The sequence below is a fragment of the Oncorhynchus clarkii genome, chromosome 13 (assembly GCF_045791955.1).
Source record: "Oncorhynchus clarkii lewisi isolate Uvic-CL-2024 chromosome 13, UVic_Ocla_1.0, whole genome shotgun sequence".
In the NCBI taxonomy this organism is placed as follows: domain Eukaryota; kingdom Metazoa; phylum Chordata; class Actinopteri; order Salmoniformes; family Salmonidae; genus Oncorhynchus; species Oncorhynchus clarkii.
The window spans coordinates 49,069,368-49,089,198 of NC_092159.1; the positions used below are offsets into that span (position 1 = coordinate 49,069,368).

General features: G+C 43.2%; 1 protein-coding gene across 1 annotated transcript in view; it reads right to left on the reverse strand.

Moving 5' to 3' along the window:
- LOC139364955 (RNA binding protein fox-1 homolog 3-like) overlaps positions 1–15,226 on the reverse strand; it is a 409,389-nt gene extending 394,163 nt beyond the window's left edge. The window contains exon 1 of the mRNA XM_071102230.1: positions 14,975–15,226. The gene's annotated coding sequence lies outside the window, so the exon portion shown is untranslated. The remainder of the gene's footprint in view (positions 1–14,974) is intronic.
- Between the last annotated feature and the right edge of the window lie 4,605 nt (positions 15,227–19,831).

Sequence of the window (19,831 nt, forward strand, 5' to 3'; positions counted from 1 at the left end):
CAATACCTATTTGCGTAGAACATGTCATGCTGGTTACAAAATTGCTCGTGTTTTGATGTGAATGCTAGCTTATTCTGTTTGAAAGCTTTTCAGAAAACATGGAATCATTTAGTTTCGATTTCACTTCACCAAAATAATTGTAAATCTAATCAAAATCCAACAAAATCGGAATTCTTCCTGAATTATTATACACCAAGGAAATTGACGTAGTGTAGGCCCCTCTGAACGAGACAACCATTAGGAACTCCTCTGGACAATAGAGATAATAAGCCTTTTTGCAGCGGCTTGCAGCTCTAGACTGTCCACCATTTTCAACCTTCAGCTGCACAATTCATTCACTTGCTCTCCCGCTTTCACTCCAACTCTCTCTCTCTCTCTGGTCCATTCTTCCTCATACATTTGCAGTGGGGAGTATATTAAAGGCACATTGTGATACACTATTATGCGTCTTCAGCGCTAGAACACACAGTATTGTGGGCTTCTCCATGGTAACAGAGATCAGAAGGCAAAGGTCAGGCTGGGAGAGAGCTGGTTGAGGTGTAGCTGTGCAGAGCTCGGCTGGCTGGCGGGTGGGGGTGGGTGGGTGGGTGGGTGGGTGGGTGGGTGGGTGGGCTGGTTGAAGCTAGGCTCCATGTGGGCCGGGCCGCCTTCCCTTCCCTCAGCGTGCTCATCATCTCCTGTCCTCCCTCTGCTAGCTCTGTGCAAGGTTATCCAGAGTCAATAAACCTTCTGCAAAGGTTAAGGAGACCTATGAGGAAGATATTATGCAAACAGTCAACTCTGTGGAGCCGGCAGAATCACACATAACAGGCATAACAGGCTTTTGTTCATCTTCCATTCTAAAAGTGAATTATAGAGAAAAGTTTGGTTTCCCTCGCTCTCCCAGGGTCAAATGACTTATGGTTTTATATGGTAGGATCTTTCCCTTAAAACATCTGACCTTCAGCACTGCTCAATTAAGCATAGTGAAATGAACCTGTTGTCAGTATTGTGATATTAAACATTTGTGCATCCTGGTTTTGAACAAAGACATGTTGGCCACAATCTGATGCAATATCCTAGACAGGCTGAATGAGAATCATCAGACAATTACAACTGACCTGTTCTATTTCACAACAAAACAATATACCAATGGTAATAATGTATCAATATAACAATGGTAATAATTTATCAATATAACAATGGTAATAATTTATCAATATAACAATGGTAATAATTTATCAATATAACAATGGTAATAATATATCAATATAACAATGGTAATAATATATCAATATAACAATGGTAATAATTTATCAACAGAACAATGGTAATAATTTATCAATATAACAATGGTAATAATTTATCAATATAACAATGGTAATAATATATCAATATAACAATGGTAATAATGTATCAATATAACAATGGTAATAATTTATCAATATAACAATGGTAATAATATATCAATATAACAATGGTAATAATATATCAATATAACAATGGTAATAATTTATCAACAGAACAATGGTAATAATTTATCAATATAACAATGGTAATAATTCATCAATATAACAATGGTAATAATGTATCAATATAACAATGGTAATAATGTATCAACAGAACAATGGTAATAATTTATCAATATAACAATGGTAATCATTTATCTATATAACAATGGTAATAATGTATCAACAGAACAATGGTAATAATGTATCAACTGAACAATGGTAATAATTGATCAATATAACAATGGTAATAATTTATCAATATAACAATGGTAATAATGTATCAACAGAACAATGGTAATAATGTATCAACAGAACAATGGTAATAATGTATCAACAGAACAATGGTAATAATGACACTAATACAGTTTTACCATAGTAAAGAAATGCTAGAAAGCATGGGGTATTCAAATGATTTGTACAAAAATATAGAGGTGTAAATTTGCTGTAGGTCATTTATACTTATCAGCAAACCTGCTTATCCACTGCTTTGATAAAAATTATGATTATAAATTCTATATTTTGGTATTTCAGTCTCAAGGCTGCTCCATATGTACACAGATGTGTTCTAGGACATGAGAGGAATGAAAAGCGTTGCAACACACAATCACTACTCCAAGCTATGAACAGTGAACAGTCCAATAGATGGACAAACAAAACTAAGACCAAGAAAGAATTAATTAAAGAAACTGTAGAGGTTAAGTGAAAGATGATCTGAGAAGAGGAGTGTTTAGTGAAGCCTGAAAGACAGTGAGTCTGAGTTAGGGGCAGAGCAAAGAAGAGTGTTCCACAGCCCCAGGGCCACCAGCAACAAGGCTCCATCTCCTTCATTGTAGACAGAGGTTTGACTTGGGAGGGGAAAAGCCGTCAGTAAAACCACAGCAGATGAACAGTAGTTGGCAGCAGGATATTACCCAGAGAAGCTCCATGTTTGGATGACCCTTGGCCTCCAAATCCCTCAATAATGAAATTATGTCAAATTATTTATTCCAATTAAATTGGAATTCTAACACATTAACCTCTAAAGCGAGGATCTCAAGGTGCTATGCATTGAGGCCGGGGTAAAACACACCAGGAGGATCCTCCTCACACATATGCCACACACATCCTCCGTGTGGAGCGCTGCGCAGCAGGTTGTCAAAACAGAAGTGCTCGTCACTCTCCACCCACTCTTTTTCATAACGCCCAATACAACAAAACAGCACACAGTATCGCAGGCAGCGAACGCAACCAATCTGTGGTGAGGATCAAAAGGCAGACCTTCAAGGAGAATGAAATGCCCCAATTGATTGGCTGCGCTGCTTTGGTCCACCCGCGCAGTGATTCTCCAATCGATACCTGGGAGATAAGCAGCCATCAGCGGCCGACATTGGTGATGTACAACCAGCACGTCTGCATGACAGCAGGTCAGGCAACCTCTCTGCCTTGTTCACACAACATTCACAGCGTTTCAGCCTGAGGAAGGACAATGAGGGCAAAGCCGTGTGTCCTTAGCAGAAACACACCAGCAGTAACGGAAGGTTAGCTATGTGTTGTGTGTTTATTCCTCCGCATTACGTCAGCATGGAGGAACCAGTGAACATCTAAGGTTTGTAGCCCAGAGGGACACAGTGGTTCAATCACAGAACACACCAGACAGAGTGGATCAGGGATTTAACCTAGGTACTAGGAGACATAGCTGGTCCTTTTCCTTCTATTCATCTCAGTCATCTCCCACATATAATCCTCCTCTTTTGATGGTGCGATAGTGTAGCTGCTTACGGGCTAATCAGCTGGTTTTATCTAGTCAGGGCGACTGTCTCACCAGCTTCTAGAGGACAAAGACACACAAGCTAATTACTCACCGTAGGCCAGGGGTTAAAGGGTTAAAGCTGTAGAAGGTGAGAGCAAAGCGCAGCGCCACGGCAACAAGGATAAATTACCCAAAAAGTGACCGCTGTTATCGCTCTGTCTGTTTTCAAAAAACAATAATGAAATAAATAAAGGAAAAAACGTCTGGGAGAAAATGAAATGATAGCGTGGCGGTGTTTTGTGAAATTGTGCTGTCAAACGTTTTTCCTTTCTAATTTCCTGGAGCGAAAATGATGGAGCATGTGCGCTGACAGCTGAATGAGAGAAGGAAAAAAAATTTGCCTCACAAACATTTTTAAGCAACATTTCTAAATATAATATAACAATTATTCCATGTGAAATGACAATTGACAGATACAGTGACCTTGTGTCAGTAAAATGTTTAGCCATGGACATTTATTGACTTGTCAAGGATGACAAGTGCAGTACAACAAGTGTAGACCAGGTTCACATACTGTTAACTAGGCAACAAACCTGGTTAACAGGTTTGCTGCCTATTGTCCCTTTGCTAGGGCCTACAGATATAGGATCTTCATTTGATCACCCTGTTGCAGGAAATGTAAAACTTGTAGTGTCATTGAGGTTTAAAAAGGCTGCTGAAGTTTGTAATTTCCACAAGTTTGTAATTTCCACTTCTGCCTTATTATTTTTCGACCATGCTGGTCATTTATGAACATTTGAACATCTTGGCCATGTTCTGTTATAATCTCCACCCGGCACAGCCAGAAGAGGACTGGCCATCCCACATATGCTCTCTCTAATTCTCTCTTTCTTTCTCTCTCTCGGAGGACCTGAGCCCTAGGACCATGCCCCAGGAATACCTGACATGATGACTCCTTGCTGTCCCCAGTCCACCTGACCGTGCTGCTGCTCCAGTTTCAACTGTTCTGCCTTATTATTATTCGACCATGCTGGTCATTTATAAACATTTGAACATCTTGGCCATGTTCTGTTATAATCTCCACCCGGCACAGCCAGAAGAGGACTGGCCACCCCACATAGCCTGGTTCCTCTCTAGGTTTCTTCCTGGGTTTTGGCCTTTCTAGGGCGTTTTTCCTAGCCACCGTGCTTCTACATCTGCATTACTTGCTGTTTTAGGCTGGGTTTCTGTACAGCACTTTGAGATATCAGCTGATGTACGAAGGGCTATATAAATAAATGTGATTTGATTTGATTTGTTTTGTCTAGTGTTGCATATTTCATTAAATAATATGAACACTTACCATGCTGCACCTTGGTCCTCCTCTCCTTCCCCAGACGACAAGCATTACAAATTGTCACGCCCTGACCATAGATGGTGTATGGTGTAGTAGGTCAGGGCGTGACTATCGCGTGTTCTAGGTTATATATTTCTATGTTGGTGCTCTTGGTAGGGTTCCCAATTAGAGGCAGCTGATGTTCGTTGTCCCTAATTGGGGATCATTCTTAAGGGTTCCCTGTTCCCACCTGCTTTGTGGGATATTATTTTGTGTTTGTTCCTGTGCACCACATAGTCACGTTTTGTTGTTCGTTTATTGATTTATTGTTTTCGCTTTTGAAATAAATATGTGGAACTCAACATTCACTGCGCCTTGGTCCCGTTCTTACCATGACAGTAATGGTATTTCAACGACGATTTTATGAAAAGAGCAGTGTGATGTCTTGTCATTTGGATTATACTCAGTCTCTGGAATGATTAAAGACAGGATATTCTCAGGAAAATGGACTAATACACCGCATTCTATCTAGAAATTAAAATCTATGTCAGTACATGCTACCTACACCGATAACCAAATGAGGTCGTTCCAGAGATCTTACCTATCAAACACAATAACATTAATAGTACACTGAATACAAATAAATACTGTATGTTTACATACTGTACACCACATTACCACTATAGAAATCCATATTCCCTGACATTTCTGAGTTGCAGCTAGTGAATTGTTCTGAAGTCCCTGGGATGTTGTGTTTGTTATGTCCCTGTGTAGGGAGGCCTCATAGGGAGAAGTGGAGATGGCTGTGTGGAGCCCTGGTGTGATGGAACAGACCCGGTAGTGTCCCGGCAGCTCCCAGGCAGAGCTGTCACTTCCCTCCCCTGTTACAGGTGCTCCACACAGGGGAACTGGCAGCCCTGACGGACGCCTCCTCCCAAGGATTTATGGGAAATGACAGCTCCAGCTAAATAAAGCCAGAGAGTGGCGAGGGAGGGAAGGACACGGAACTTCCAAATGACCAGCACACAGGGGCTGACACTATCTGGAATTTATTTCCCAAGCTCTGACTAGCAATTTAGTTCCAAAATGTGCTATTCGCACTGTAGGCCTTAGAAACAGAGCAGAGTGGAGCCCCCAGCCCCGGCCTTCTCCTACACGCCTCTGTGTTTGTGGGTAATGTTCTACCAGGTCTTTTTTCCTCTGTGTTTGTGGGTAATGTTCTACCAGGTTTTTTTCCTCTGTGTTTGTGGGTAATGGTCTACCAAGTCTTTTTTCCTCTGTGTTTGTGGGTAATGGTCTACCAGGTCTTTTTTCCTCTGTGTTTGTGGGTAAAGGTCTACCAGGTCTTTTTTCCTCTGTGTTTGTGGGTAATGTTCTACCAGGTTTTTTCCTCTGTGTTTGTGGTAATGTTCTACCAGGTCTTTTTTCCTCTGTGTTTGTGGGTAATGTTCTACCAGGTTTTTTTCCTCTGTGTTTGTGGGTAATGGTCTACCAAGTCTTTTTTCCTCTGTGTTTGTGGGTAATGGTATACCAGGTCTTTTTTCCTCTGTGTTTGTGGGTAATGGTCTACCAAGTCTTTTTGCCTCTGTGTTTGTGGGTAATGTTCTGCCAGGTCTTTTTTCCTCTGTGTTTGTGAGTAATGGTCTACCAAGTCTTTTTTCCTCTGTGTTTGTGGGTAATGGTCTACCAGGTCTTTTTTCCTCTGTGTTTGTGGGTAATGGTCTACCAGGTCTTTTTTCCTCTGTGTTTGTGGGTAAAGGTCTACCAGGTCTTTTTTCCTCTGTGTTTGTGGGTAATGGTCTACCAGGTCTTTTTTCCTCTGTGTTTGTGGGTAATGGCCTACCAGGTCTTTCTGCTGGCGAAAATCACATTTGCTACATGGCTGACTCTCAATGAATTATTTCACATTTCACTTACTTACCTTTTTAAAGGTTAATCTATTCTACATCAATAACGTCAAAGGAACATTTCACAGCTACAAATGAACGGTCCCCCTTCTTCTAACTAACTCTAAAGGCGTGGAGCATTGGGGTGCTTAAAAACTCAATTTCAAACTTGATAACTTAACCATTCTGCAGCATATCTGAATGCACACGGATCGCCAGGCGACCGATTTTCTTTGCATTTAAATATGGACTATTTTTAATTGAGCAGAAACTGCTGTGTAAAACAGTGCTGAACTAATACTGGGGCTGAAATATCATTACACTGATGGAAGCCGGCCTCTATGACTTTTATTGGCAGCATGCAGAATAAATGTTCAATCCAGACACATCCATGGCTGCAGAGGCAGAGTAATCGACTTTTCAGACAAAATGGTGTGGAAAATGACGTGTTATGCCTAAATCCAACCTGGTGCACAAATGGACACAGTATCAGTCAGATGCACACCAGCATTGGCTTTTTCACAAATGTGATTGGGCGGATGATACTGGAGGCCTGATGTGCTGGACCAGTGCTTCAGATGAAATGACCATTTTCAACCATGTCATCTAGTTCCAAAAATGTCTGCACATTTTGTTCTGTCTAAATAAAATGATGGTTCGTTCGGGTCCAAAATGTTGCTGCATGATATACTCGCATTATCTTCCCACACAAACACACATCAATAATCCCGTGGGAATTGGAAATTCACCATGATACATGCAAATCAAGTAAGATTTAAGAAGAGGTGAAATTGAAAATCTAGAGATTCAACACACATTTCTGAATACAAGAAATGTGAATATTAATGATGTATGAATACGAAAAATAGAGTGCTCCCCCTAGTCTAAATGTAACGTACAAGTATAGCATACTGTATATCTCTGTGTTACTGATGCAGATGTTTGGCCACAGACATTTAGAATTCTCTCCCAAGGAACAGCAGCTCGCCTCGGTCCTTTTTCCAAACAGATATCCCGGCGTATTGACAGGGTTGTAATGTTGCCGGAGCACGAGGGAGTGGCGCTCTCTCAATGTTTTTCAATTTGAGAATACACGGTGCTGGTAAAACTACTTCTGGAAAATGTATTCTGATAAATTCTAAATCAATTATATTTAATGACCACTAAAATGCTATGAAAACCCATAGAATGTTAAACAAAATAAATAGTCTATGTGTAGCAGCCCGGATGTAAATGGTAGTTTCTTCCCCGTCTTTTTTCTGGCAGTGGTGAGAATGACGAAGAACTGTAAGCTATGTGTGTGCACTGCGAAAGCCTGTCAGAGGCGTGACCACTTTGGCCAATCAGAACGTTGAAAAATAATCACTAGCAGTTCCTATCATAAACACCATGACAAGCCACCTGTTCACAACCACAAGCTTTAAAAGGCACGTCCACAGCGGATCAGGCTGGCCAGAGCCTCTTCCTCTGGGATTCGGGGAATCGGGGAAGAAGACATTTGCATCCTGTGCCAATTCTTCTCCCTCCTGTGCGCCTCCACCATCAATGGCTTTGGGGACATTGTTCACAGTAGGGGAGAACATGCGAGCTGAGACCACTGCTTAAGGGACAGATCGCAATTTACTGGGGGGAGGGGTGGTCCAAAATTGTCACACTTTGTTTTTGCTGTGGGGATGGTTGTGTGGATTTTTATTGGGCACAGGGGAAGTTAGTGTGTTTTTCCTCGGTTTACATTCTCTCTTTTGCAGGTTTTACTATATAATGTCTTCCACCCTAGCCACATTTCCTCATGTGCTTGCATCCACATACCCTATATCAAGTGTTTAAGTACTTCCCTTATGCACTACGCTTTTCTGTGTGCTAACTTTTACTATCCCGCAGGTCAGTATAGTCTACCCATCTAAGTGTCTATCCTGCCCCCTATCCACCATTCATAGTAACAATGGTAGGTGGATCATTTTTCCAGATCTGGAATAGTCTAACTATACTGAACGAAACATGTAAAGTGTTGGTCCCATGTTTCATGAGCTGAAATAAAAGATCCCAGAAATGTTCCGTACACACAAAAAGCTTATTTCTCTAAAATGTTGAGCACAAATTTGTTTATATCCCTGTTAGTGAGCATAATGCATACATTTATGTCTGTAATAATGAAAAATAATCTTTCTGATTGGCTGGGCCAGGCTCCCCAACGGGTGGGTGGGACGAAATCCATAGATTAGGGCCTAATGAATATATTTCAATTGACTGATTTCCTTATATGAACTGTAACTCAGCTAAATCTTTGAAATTGAATGTTGCTTCTATATTTTTTTAGTATAGAATTATATTATCTAGAATTATGTATTCTATAGGCTACATCTGTCGGTAAGGAAATAATGACGTTATTTACATTTTGAGCTCCCTCACCTAAAAGAAATAGCACTACACCACGACGTATTGATTGGCTAATGTAGTGACCTATTCAAGCCGGGCAAGCTGCTTCCCCAGTGCGAAGCCAAAGGGGCGCAGACCAATAAACTAATATTAATCATCACATTAGGACACAGTTAAACATTGATTATGTAAAGGACCTTTCACTGGGTGTTTCAACTCTGACTCCAGACTAATATGAGTTCAGTGATCCCCCTGCTCCCCAACACCCTCTTCCCTGTCATATTCACTATCTCTATATCTTCCAGCCGCAGCCTGGAGGAACACCACACAGTCTCTCTCTCTCACACACACACTCACACACACACACACACACACACCCCCACACACACACACACACACACACACACACACACACACACCAAGCGCATGGTCACTCTGTAGTGAGGCAAGCTCTTTCCTCATTAGGCTGCGTGCTTGCCACTCTCCAAAAAAAACAACACACTAATCACTGTCACCAGACCTCAGCTGAAAAACACATAATTAATGTTGTGCCCTGCCTCAATCGGCTCCAATGCTAAACAGCTTTTTTGTGTGTGTGTGTGCGCGCGCGCGCGCGCGCGTGTGTGTGTGTGTGCACATGCGTGCACGTGTACATTTGTAGCCTGTCAATGCAGAAGACCCCCTAGGGACCGGAGATTCTCAATCCCCCCCCCCTCCCCCACACACACACACAAATCCAACATCAAAACGACCTGCTGGTAACATTTGTCTTTCCCCAGTCTACAATAAGATAACAGAAAAGCGCTTTGGTTCCTTTTGTTTCTGTTGTGGTATCTCCCCCTGTTGTAGTATCTCCCTCTGTTGTTTCTGTTGTGGTATCTCCCTCTGTTGTTTCATCTCCCTCTGTTGTTTCTGTTGTGGTATCTCCCTCTGTTGTTGGGTCTGTTTTGTGGCGATGAGTGTCTGCCCTCTCTCACCTGAGGATCACCCTCTTATTTCTCCTTCACCACTTTATTAACTGGAATGGACTGCTCTATCGCAGAGAAGATTTATTTAGTTTTTTTTTCCTAAAGACAGTTATTAATATCATAAATATTTGATGCTACTTTGTGTGACCCTGGAGAGACTGACAATGAAAGGGGAAGGCGAGGTATGAAGGTTAACGCTGGGGGACAGGCTGATTAAATGTATACCGGGTGGCTAGGCCCACAAAACCCCACGCAGGGCCCGTTAAACTTTCTAATGAAATGGACTAAATAAACAATGTAGTCATAGAGCATGTTTACGACAGAGCCCGGGAAGACTTTGGGGCATGTTCCTGCCTACATTGAAGTTGTTCTGCGAGATAGAACTAATTCTGTTCCCTCCTGATAAGCGACCTCCAAAATGTTGCAAATGAAGTTGTATGGTAATGCTTTTCATTTCCTCAGTGGCTCCCTGCCCTATAATTAGCATATTTTTCACAGAGGTCTGCAGAGAAACTACCTTTCAAAGCTCTGTTAAGGAAACAACTCAATTCTGTTTTTGTTGTCTCATGACAGTGGAAAATAACAATTTCCTTCAGTTTCTGTTCACCAGAAACCTTTGTTGGAGAGAGTGTGTAAACCATACATCTTGTCTGGGCGAGACTAGTATACCATCTTAACCAAAATGTCAAACATAACATTCAAATATTTATTATGGAACCTAAAAGTAACACTAGTGAACCAACCTTACATTGACTCTCAGAGAGAGAAAACCGAGTGGTAAATTAACTAAATCAAGCTAGCACATATTTGCAAAACATGTCTAACAGCAATCCAGAGCAGTTTATACTTATACCGTAAGAAGTTGGCATATGTGGAGATACCGTTGCCTGCTTATTAAAAGTTTTGTAATTGCTGATACCCAATACCCAAAGGTCTGCTTGAGAATTCAGAAAATAAATGGAAAAACAGCCAGAAAGCTCAAGGAGCAGAACACTTGAGTGAGTAATAATTTAATCAGCACATCTGAATGTTTAAACGAGTCAAGAATGCAACATTGATGTACCCCGTGAATATACTTTCCCTTACATCCAGCCATGGTTGAATACTTCTGGCCAATGATTTGAGGCCAACATATCTAGTTTGACTTTGCCGTGGTCTAAAACGCTCCCCCAACCAACGCTCCTCATGCATAAAGTGTAATTAAGCCTAGAGAGAGTGAAAAGTCTACCTCAGCCCTACCCAATATGATTGGTACCGGTTACCAGTGATCTAATCACTACTATAAACTGGGTGGCTCAAGCCCTGAATGCTGATTGGCTGACAGCCGTGGTATATCAGTCCGTATAACACGGGTATGGCAAAACTGCTCTAATTACGTTGGTAACCAGTTAGTAATAGCAATAAGACACCTCTGGGGTTTGTGGTATATGGCCAATATACCACGACTAAGGGCGGTGTCCAGGCGATGCGTCGTGCCTAAGAACAGCCCTTAGCCGTGGTATATTGGCCATATACCACACCCCCTCGTGCCTTATTGCTTTTTTTTCACCTTTATTTAACCAGGTAGGCTAGTTGAGAACAAGTTCTCATGTGCAACTGTGACCTGGCCAAGATAAAGCAAAGCAGTGTGACACAGACAGCAACACAAAGTTACACATGGAGTAAACAATAAACAAGCCAATAACACAAAGTCAACGAAGTCACAAAGTCAACGACACAGTAGAAAAAGAAAGTCTATATACAGTGTGTGCAAAAGGCATGAGGAGGTAAGGCAATAAATAGGCCATAGGAGCGAATAATTACAATTTAGCAGATTAACACTGGAGTGATAAATGAGCAGATGATGATGTGCAAGTAGAGATACTGGTGTGCAAAAGAGCAGAAAAGTAAATAAAAATGTTAAAAGTATGGGGATGAGGTAGGTGGATTGGTTGGGCTATTTACAGATGGACTATGCACGGAAGCAGCGATCGGTAAGCTGCTCAGATAGTTGATGTTTAAAGTTGGTGAGGGGAAAAAAAGTCTCCAACTTCAGTGATTTTTGAATTCCGTTCCAGTCACTGGCAGCAGAGAACTGGAAGGAAAGGCGGCCAAATGAGGTGTTGGCTTTGGGGATGATAAGTGAGATATACCTGCTGGAACGTGTGCTACGGGGGGGTGTTGTTATCGTGACCAGTGAACTGAGATAAGGCGAAGCGTTACCTAGCATAGACTTATAGATGACCTGGAGCCAGTGGGTCTGGCGACGAATATGTAGCGAGGGCCAGCCGACTAGAGCATACAGGTCGCAGTGGTGGGTGGTATAAGGTGATTTGGTAACAAAACGGATGGCACTGTGATAGACTGCTGAGTTTGCTGAGTAGAGTGTTGGAAGCTATTTTGTAGATGACATTGCCGAAGTCGAGGATCGGTAGGATAGTCAGTTTTACGAGGGTAAGTTTGGTGGCGTGAGTGAAGGAGGCTTTGTTGCGAAATAGAAAGCCGATTCTAGTATTGATTTTGGATTGGAGATGTTTAATATGAGTCTGGAAGGAGAGTTTACAGTCTAGCCAGACACCTAGGTATTTATAGTTGTCCACATATTCTAGGTCGGAACCTTTCAGAGTAGTGATGCTAGTCGGGCGGGCGGGTACGGGCAGCGAATGGTTGAAAAGCATGCATTTGGTTTTACTAGCGTTTAAGAGCAGTTGGAGGCCACGGAAGGAGTGTTGTATGGCATTGAAGCTCGTTTGGACGTTAGCTAGCACAGTGTCCAAGGAAGGGCCAGAAGTATACAGAATGGTGTCGTCTGCATAGAGGCGGATCAGGGAATCGCCCGCAGCAAGAGCGACATCATTGATATATACAGAGAAAAGAGTCGGCCCGGGAATTGAACCCTGTGGTACCCTTAAATGGAAGATGCTGCTAGAACACATAAATAATACACAGAGAATGGCATTCACTTAACAATTGGCTTTTTCCTTTAACCGGCCTTCCAAAGCGCTTTAATAACGGCTCAAGTTATGAAAATGATGTCCCAAGGCTGAAGAAGGAATACATAATAGATTTCTTTTTGATAGTCTGTCTGCTTATAAGAATGTAGATGTATGCAACTAAATGTTTTACAGCACATAAGGCAATTTGCTTTCCATAAACATCTTCCTCTAAGAAAATAATGAGGGAGAAAAGAAATGGGAAAAATGCCTTAGTGTTACCAGGAACATTACCAACTTCTCAGTGAAATAAATTATGAATTGTGCATGAAAGCTGCAGGCAAATTCCAAAATGAAAGTTATATTAGTTGAGAAAGCTTAAAGGACTCTTGTCGGGAGGTTTTTTTGGGCAGTCTCTTGGTGTTCTGAATATCATACTGTACCTCTGAGGATGTCTCAGGTAACTTTCTTTGGGTTTTCAGAGGCTCTGGTGGCTGTGTTATGTAGGCCACTCAGACGTCCGGGCCTTTGATAGGTATTGATCCTACGCCCTCCTTGTCACATAAGTGGGAGGTAAAGTGGGGCCTTGCAAGAACAAAGCACACACTGAGGAAGAGATGTTGTTGTTGTTGTTTTTTCTAAAAGAGGATGCTTCTGTGAAGTTTACCAAAAACACTGTGTTCAGGCTTTTTTTGAGGACATGCTGAAAGGGGAAGTGAGTCTCTCTCTCTCTCTCTCTCTCTCTCTCTCTCTCTCTCTCTCTCTCTCTCTGTCCTTGGAGCCATCGATCTCTGATCTCTCAGTTCTTTCCCTGAAGGCATTCTTTCTGGGAGTGTTCATCACATGCCAAACATGTGTATGACATCTAAGTGCTCTCTCACAGTCTAATGATTCTGGGATTAGCTGACACTTCTGGGATTAGTTGACACTTTCTATGCCATGTGAAATGTAAACCGTTTCGAGTCTATGGTTAAATGTAGATTTCCAAAAAAACATAATAATTAAAGACCTAACCTGGTCATGTGTGTCAATACAACACACCTATTCTACAACAGTTCGTTTACATTCAAGATATTACAAGAGGACCATTAAACATAGATTTGTTATAACCCTGTAACAGGATACTGTAGTCCAACCTAAACACATTTTGGACAGAGAATACATGCATGGGCCTATGGTACATAAACTTTAAACTGTCCATGGGAATTCCAGTTCTTGTCCCTTTTGTTAAAGCTGGAGTAGAAAAGCCCGGGCATAACACAATAACACATGTGATGTAAACTGTAAGCTGTTCCCCATCCCAAGCATGCTGCTGTGAGTCAGACTGTGGCATTAGAGCCAATTGGATGTGTTTAAAGGAGAGTAGAGCTGTAGACACCACGCCTGTCTCTCCCCTGCCTGCATTACCACTGGAGCTGATGACAAGTGCAGAGCAGCCTTGTTGTGTCTTTAATACAGCGGGAGTATTCTCCAGGGGAAATGCAATCTGTGTCCTCCGAACGGCATTACCCCGCGTGTCAGCCGCTATCACATTATACTCACCCTGCTCCAAATGGGAGAAGGAAATAGGAAATCGCCTCAGCCAGAAATGAACCAGAAGCATAATCAAAAAAATGTGTGTGACATCAGTACAGATCTGCACCCAGCCCAGACATCCCCTAGCTGAGCACTAAACAATAAGCAGTGGAATTGCTTGGGATTCTTCAGCGGTTGAAAGAATGTACGCCCCTTTTTTCACCCCTAGGCATCTATTGGCTTATACCAGCTTAGACGTTTAAGATATGAGATAAAAGGGGTATGCTACCCTGATATGCTTTTCATCATGCCTTTATTGCCAATAGAAGGAGACAGCAAGAGCAGAGAAATCCCCAAAGCATTCAAGAGACCTCAGTTTCTAACATTACTAAAGATCTGTCAAAATACTCTCACCACTATAGCTGGAATCATCCGAGCTAAAAGAATCCTGTTCCATATGTATCATCACATGTATGACAGTGAGTCAGATAATAGTGTAGATAGTATAAAGAGTACAAGTATCAATATTGTATACAGTGATACAGTAAAAGTATGCTATACAAATACATATAATGCACATACTAACACTCAATTCCCCATACACACACTCCTACACTTCCCTTAGTAAAATAGTCTGCCTGTGAGAGACAAAGACACAGCACATAAGAGGATCAAGTTAGGTAGCTATGTATGTGTTTGTGTGGGAGCATGCTCTGCACACATGCGTGTGTGTGTCAGCGTTAAGTCCCTGTGACTGAGAGGTGAAAGGACTATTGTACTCACAGTTGTGCTCGTTTCCCTGCGGTCTGTCGGCTTGTCAGAGTTTCATCCTCTCAGCGGTCTGGCTATCCCTGGGCTGGGCAGGGGGCTTTCTGTTCCTCTGCTCTGGACGAGGTGTGGTAGAGAGACTTAGCTACAGACAGAGAGAGAGATGGAGAGCAAAGGAATGAATGCGAGAGAGAGAATCAGAGAGAGAGAGAGAGAGAGCGACAGAGAGTGAGGGGTGTCCTGTGATTGGCCTGTCAGTCCGGGAGAGGGAGCGTTGGTCTCAGTGGTGTCAGAGTCACGAGCGATGAGTCTGTTTGCTCCTATTTAAGAGGCAGTACAGTCAGCCGCTGCATGGATTCCAACAGCACACACTGCTAACGTAGGCACGCTCACTGGCTGCTGCTCACACGCTGCATCCACATCACAGTCAGGGAGGGAGGGAGATAAATAAGAAGAGGTGGAGAAAGGAGGGGGGAAGTGATAAAAGGAGGCAGACAGATACAGAGGGCCAATGACAGCTTCAAGCTGAAGCTTCTCCTTGGCTTCTCATCAATGACAGGTACTGAACAACAACAGAGAGAAAGAGAGAAAGAGAGAGAGAGAGAGAGAGGTAGGTATACCCTCCACACCACCCTCAGCTCCAAAACACACACACACACACATGCATAAACACACACACACACACACACACACACACACACACACACACACACACACACACACACACACACACACACACACACACACACACACACACACACACACACACACAGAGAATATTCACACAAGTACACAAATTACTCCTCCCCGACCCCATCTCAATTGCCATAGCCCTGGCTGGCAGATGTATGGGAGTTGTCAGCTCTCAAGCTCGGCTCGGGGAGAGATGTGGTTCTAACTTATCTCATCTTATTTAACTGGGCAGTAATCAGAAAACAGTGGCAAGCTCATTTAGAGTCGGGTTGGCTGTGCAGCGCTGGGGGTGGCGGGGCCATGGACACAGACAGAGGCAAATGGCAATTATCATATCCCAAGTCACAGAACAGCGCCCCACAGGTTCCATTTAGGCCATTAGCACTGGGGGCCAACACTGAAACTGATCCCAGGCCTGTAGGATAGGTAGGGCAGCAGCGTCTGTGAGAGGAGGCAGTGTGCCTGTACCACTGACCTGGCCAAGGGGTACTCCGTTAAGATTGATCATCAACATTTTAAATGGAGAATTGAGGGCAGTCATGTGAGTGGAAGGATTCAGGGTTTGTGTTTGGTTGTAAAACTGATTTAATGATGCCCTGACAATGACAACACATGTTATCATGCTGTAGATTCATTATTCCTCCAGATTGTGCTCAACGGAATCATCATTTGATACATCAGAAAAGCAGAACTTAATATTTGGTACAGAAACCTTTGTTTGCAATTACAGAGATCATACGTTTCCTGTAGTTCTTGACCAGGTTTGCACACACTGCAGCAGGGTTTTTTGGCCCACTCCTCCATACAGACCTTCTCCAGATCCTTCAGGTTCCGGGGCTGTCGCTGGGCAATACGGATTTTCAGCTCCCTCCAAAGATTTTCTATTGGGTTCAGGTCTAAAGACTGGCTAGGCCACTCCAGGACCTTGAGATGCTTCTTACGGAGCCACTCCTTAGTTGCCCTGGCTGTGTGTTGCAGGTCTTTGTCATGCTGGAAGACCCAGCCACAACCCATCTTCAATGCTCTTACTGAGGGAAGGAGGTTGTTGGCCAAGATCTTGCGATACATGGCCCCATCCATCCTCCCCTCAATACGGTGCAGTCGTCCTGTCCCCTTTGCAGAAAAGCATCCCCAAAGAATGATGTTTCCACCTCCATGCTTCACGGTTGGGATGGTGTTCTTGGGGTTGTACTCATCCTTCTTCCTCCAAACACGGCAAGTGGAGTTTAGACCAAAAAGCTCTATTTTTGTCTCATCAGACCACATGACCTTCTCCCATTCCTCCTCTGGATCATCCAGATGGTCATTGGCAAACTTCAGACGGGCCTGGACATGCACTGGCTTGATTTGAATCCATGACGGCGTAGTGTGTTACTAATGGTTTTCTTTGAGACTGTGGTCCCAGCTCTCTTCAGGTCATTGACCAGGTCCTGCCGTGTAGTCCTGGGCTCATCCCTCACCTTCCTCATGATCATTGACGCCCCACGAGGGGAGATCTTGCATGGAGCCCCAGGCCGAGGGTGATTGACCGTCATCTTGAACTTCTTCCATTTTCTAATAATTGCGCCAACAGTTGTTGCCTTCTCACCAAGCTGCTTGCCTATTGTCCTGTAGCCCATCCCAGCCTTGTGCAGGTCTACAATTTTATCCCTGATGTCCTTACAAACAGCTCTCTGGTCTTGGCCATTGTGGAGAGGTTGGAGTCTGTTTGATTGAGTGTGTGGACAGGTGTCTTTTATACAGGTAACGAGTTCAAACAGGTGCAGTTAATAATACAGGTACTGAGTAGAGAACAGGAGGTCTTCTTAAAGAAAAACTAACAGGTCTGTGAGAGCCGAAATTCATCCGATCAAATACTTATGTCATGCAATAAAATGCAAATGAATTACTTAAAAATCATACAATGTGATTTTCTGGATTTTTGTTTTAGATTCCGTCTCTCACAGTTGAAGTGTACCGATGATAAAAAATTACAGACCTCTACATGCTTTGTAAGTAGGAAAACCTGCAAAATCGGCAGTGCATCAAATACTTTTTCTCCCCACTGTATGTCTCAACGGAATCATCTATGTTTCAATGGAATCATCTGTTTCAACGGAATCATCTATGTTTCAATGGAATCATTTATGTCTCAATGGAATCATCTATGTCTCAATGGAATCATCTATGTCTCAATGGAATTATCTATGTCTCAATGGAATCATCTATGTTTCAAGGAATCATCTATGTCTCAATGGAATCCTCTATGTCTCAACGGAATCATCTATGTCTCAACGGAATCATCTATGTATCAACAGAATCATCTATGTATCAACGGAATCATCTATGTCTCAACGGAATCATCTATGTCTCAATGGAATAATCTATGTCTCAATGGAATCATCTGTCTCAACGGAATCATCTATGTCTCAACGGAATCATCTATGTCTCAAAGGAATCATCTATGTCTCAACGGAATCATCTATGTCTCAAAGGAATCATCTATGTCTCAAAGGAATCATCTATGTCTCAACGGAATCATCTATGTCTCAAAGGAATCGTCTATGTCTCATATGAGCAGGACAAGAAGCATTAGGAAGAATATTGGTTTTGACATTTTCCGCCCGTAACGCTTAGTTTGACGATGAATGTCACGCTCAGTCTTTTTTTCCTCATTAACTATGGGGCCCGGCACACCAGCACACCAGCTCCAATCTGCTCCCTCCGTCGTCCCACAAAGTCCCTGGAATCCTATTCTCTGTCCTCTTCACTCCACCAAATTCAATTAAAAAGAGAAATTGGCAATTAGATCACTGTTATGATCCTGTAACAATGATCTAATGTGTAATTCATTGGCTTGGCGCTCCCCCGGGGGGTCCTGCTTGATGGAGTGGCTCTGAGACTCCTTGGCATTCACCTCGGCCGGTGCAGCGCGGGGCGGGGTGGGCTCTCCTCTCGGCCCCCCGTCACCATCATCCAACCTGCCTGGTCTCTACTGTCTCACCACCACCACCGAGGCCTCTGCTGGCCCGCGGCAACAACTCACTGTACCCACACATACTGTATACACACACGCATAAGTAAATGTGCACACAAGGATACGCATACACACAGTGATTTGCTTTGTTTTATAGGCATAAGCTTCATTCGGCAGGTTGCTGGTGTTTAAAGAGGACAGAGAGCACACACAAGCACATACCCCTCCCTACATGTCGCCTCTCGCGGGAGAACCCTCGGCAATGTTTCCCTCATTTAATTAAGTCAATTCCAATCTGGTGGGGGGTGCAGCTCCAGGCTAAGAATCACATTGAGATAAGGGGTGGGGGGGGGGGGGAGTGAGGGGGGAGTTTACCCTCAACACACCCAAACCCGGAAAGTCTTGTCACCAGCCCTGTGACTGGAGCCCTTTGGGCAGCTGACCCGACAGCACCACCAAATGGGGAATGTCTGCTACGCTTAGCATCATCCTCCTGGAGCCAGGTAGTGGCCACGTGTTTATCTGTCGCTACAAAGCCTTGTTACCTGGCAACATTTAATACTTTATAGAGGTTTTATCTTATCATAGCCTCTAGGGTATATTTAGTCCTGGGATAAATGCAACAAACACACGCAGACAGACACAGTATTGCAGACCGACGCACAAACACAGACACACGGATACACACACGGATACACACACCCACAGTGATTGCTCTGCTTGGCTCGTTTAGCACTTCTAAGGCAGAGATCCCCAGAGGCCAGCTATCACATCCAGTTACCGTGGCACCAGACATGCCCAGACCCACCTGGCTGCTCTCACCTCAATCTGAGGAAGACAGGAGGCACTGTAACCATGTCACACAGGACACACACACTGAATCAAAGACGCACAGAGACACACACTGAATAACTGATTTACATACTGTAAACACAGACACACACTGAATCACTGAATCACAGGTGCACAGAGACACACATTGAATCACTGAATCACAGACGCACAGAGACACAGACTGAATCACTGAATGACAGATGCACAGAGACACACATTGAATCACTGAATCACAGATACACAGAGACACAGACTGAATCACTGAATCACAGACGCACAGAGACACACATTGAATCACAATCAGAACCACAGACGCAGAAAGGCACAGACATAGAATCACAGACACACCGAATCACAGATAATATTAGAGTCAAATATATCAACATAAA